The sequence below is a fragment of the Podarcis vaucheri genome (genome assembly GCF_965113315.1).
Source record: "Podarcis vaucheri genome assembly, chromosome: 17".
Lineage (NCBI taxonomy): Eukaryota > Metazoa > Chordata > Lepidosauria > Squamata > Lacertidae > Podarcis > Podarcis vaucheri.
Genome location: NC_138755.1, coordinates 28,872,690 through 28,875,281, shown reverse-complemented (window position 1 = coordinate 28,875,281; position 2,592 = coordinate 28,872,690).

Genomic DNA, 2,592 nt, shown 5'->3' with positions numbered 1-2,592 from the left:
GTAGGCTAGCCCACCAGCCAACCTCTGAGCTAGGCTGAGGCCCCACCCCCAACCAGCTACTGCCGCTGGAATTGGCTGCCAGCATGAGCCAATGGGCAGCACTGCTCCTGTGCACTAAGTTTCCAGATTCCTTCCCCTCGCCTGAAAACAACCCCTGCTCCTGCTGTATAGATGTAGGAAAATGCAGAGTCATGTTCCCAATGATCAGCTTTATTTATAAAGTAACTTGTAAAACTTTCATGATCCAGCCTGTGGAGAGAGTGAGCTGTAAGAACAGCATGAGTTGGAACTGATCCAGATTTTGGTATGCTGGAACTACTGCAAAACATGAAGCAGACTTCTATCCGATTAATCCACACAACAAATATCTGATTTGCTTTTAGGGTTTGGGTATGCATTCATCATGATTGTTTAGAAACCTACTGCTTTGGGGACTAGAAGTACATGTATCTGTTGCATCATTATGTGATGGACTTGCCCCATGGTTAGTAGGTCCTGTTCGTCCACATGAAGTAGGATTTTACCACCTATCACTGAGGCCATCTCCAGGGGTCCTGGGGGGCTGGGCACCCACAAAACCTCCACTGTGGGTGCCTGCCCTCCACCCACCACCACCCGCTGCCTTACCACTGACTCTCTCTCTGCTGCCATGACAGTGACTGGGCCAGGGCCTCCGCCTTCACCGTGGGGCCTCTGTTGGGGCTCAATACAGCCACTGACATGCTTCTGGGGCCCGTCTACAAAAATGGTGGGAGCATAGCTATCAACTTTTCCCTTTTCTTGTGAAGTAACCTATTCGGGATAAGGGAATTTCCCTTTAAAAAAGGAAAAGGTTGAGAGCTATGGGTCAGAGGAGGAAGCCCTAGCCCAGTTGCCCCTCTGGCACTGGAGAGTACAGTGGTACCTTGGGTTACATACACTTCAGGTTACATACACTTCAGGTTACAGACTCCGCTAACCCAGAAATATTACCTCAGGTTAAGAACTTTGCTTCAGGATGAGAACAGAAATCGTGCTCCAGAGGCGCGGCGGCAGCGGGAGGCCCCATTAGCTAAAGTGGTGCTTCAGGTTAAGAACAGTTTCAGGTTAAAAACGGACCTCCGGAAGGAATTAAATACTTAACCTGAGGTACCACTGTAGTGAATGGAAGCTGACCAGTGCACGCACATGCACAGTGTGACGTGACCTGACTTCATGACATCACGTTGTGTGTGCATGTGCCACAGGGCACCCACAGTCTGGAGCCCAAGTCAGCGCCTCTGCCATCTATATCAGCTGTGCTATGAATTCGGGGCAAAAAAAAAATCACTCATATCATGCAGGATGTTTTGCTTCCACTTGTTTTTTTCTCTCCCCAGCACAGAGATTTAACATCCAAGTCAGGAAAGGAGGCAACATAAATGGGCCTTTTGTGAGTGTGTGTGTGTGTTTGTGCGCGCACATACTGCAGGAATAATCGTTTAACAATTTCACAGCATGTCTTGACTTACCACGGTGCGTTCCACAAATGGCAAAGTAGCAAACTTAATAATTATAGCTACACAGTTGGACAAAGTTAACTTGTCAACACCATTTAACATTTATTTAGTAATACTTTTTCACCTGCTATTTAAGGATTACCCTGGAACATGCTTTTTTTATATAAATAATGTAGAGCCTTAAATGAAATGTACTGGCAGAATTTTAAATATAAAGTGAGGATCTGCACCAGTATTGGCCTTGAAAGTTTTATACAAAATGTCCAGCATATTGATGTAAATTTGCAAGAGGGAAATTGACTGGGTCCCCTAGGGATATGCTACCACTGGAACCAACTCCAATGGGCCGTGGGTGCTTCACCATGCACAATAATAAATTTGTCATTTCTTGGAAAAAGTTGTACCGGAGATTCCGGCGTATTAGGCGACTGGGCATATTTGGGGGTTCGTCTTGTAAGCCCAGTCGCCTAATACTAATTCCGAAGCAGCAGTGGGCAGGCTCTGCTCCACTCCGCGCCACCCATACCCAGCATATAAGACGACCCCTGACTTTTTAACCTCTATTCTGGGGTTAAAAAGTCATCTTATACACCAGAATCTACGGTAACAGCAACTTAAGGTTGGAACCACAAATTAGAACAAGTCTATGACGCACATGAAAGTGGCCAAAATTATGCCCCCAAAAAACTAAACAAAATTAAGTGTCAATTGTGTTTTCCTTTGGGGTGTATTGGGGACTTTTTGCCATTTGGCTGATTAGTGTGTGCCACTTGGTTTTCGCCTACCGTGTAGCAAATCGTCACAACTTGTAAGGTTTGCGGTTAGGCATTGGTCTGGAATTGGTTGCTGGGGGGGTAATGGATTCGGCTGTGCCTGCCCCCTAAAATGCTGCTGCTCCTGCTGAAGGGTTTTACCGTTAAAGGAACACAGGGGCTCCCCCATGCTTTTGTCCGAAACCCCCTGGCAAGGGGCTAGGGCCACGCAAGCCCCTGGGAGCATTCTGGGGAGAGGTGAGGCATGGTTCCCAGTCCCGTCTCTCTCCCCAGGTGACTTACCCTTCCTGACTTCGCGGGGGGTGCGAATGTTAGAGCTGTCCCCGTGTGGGGGCAGTTAG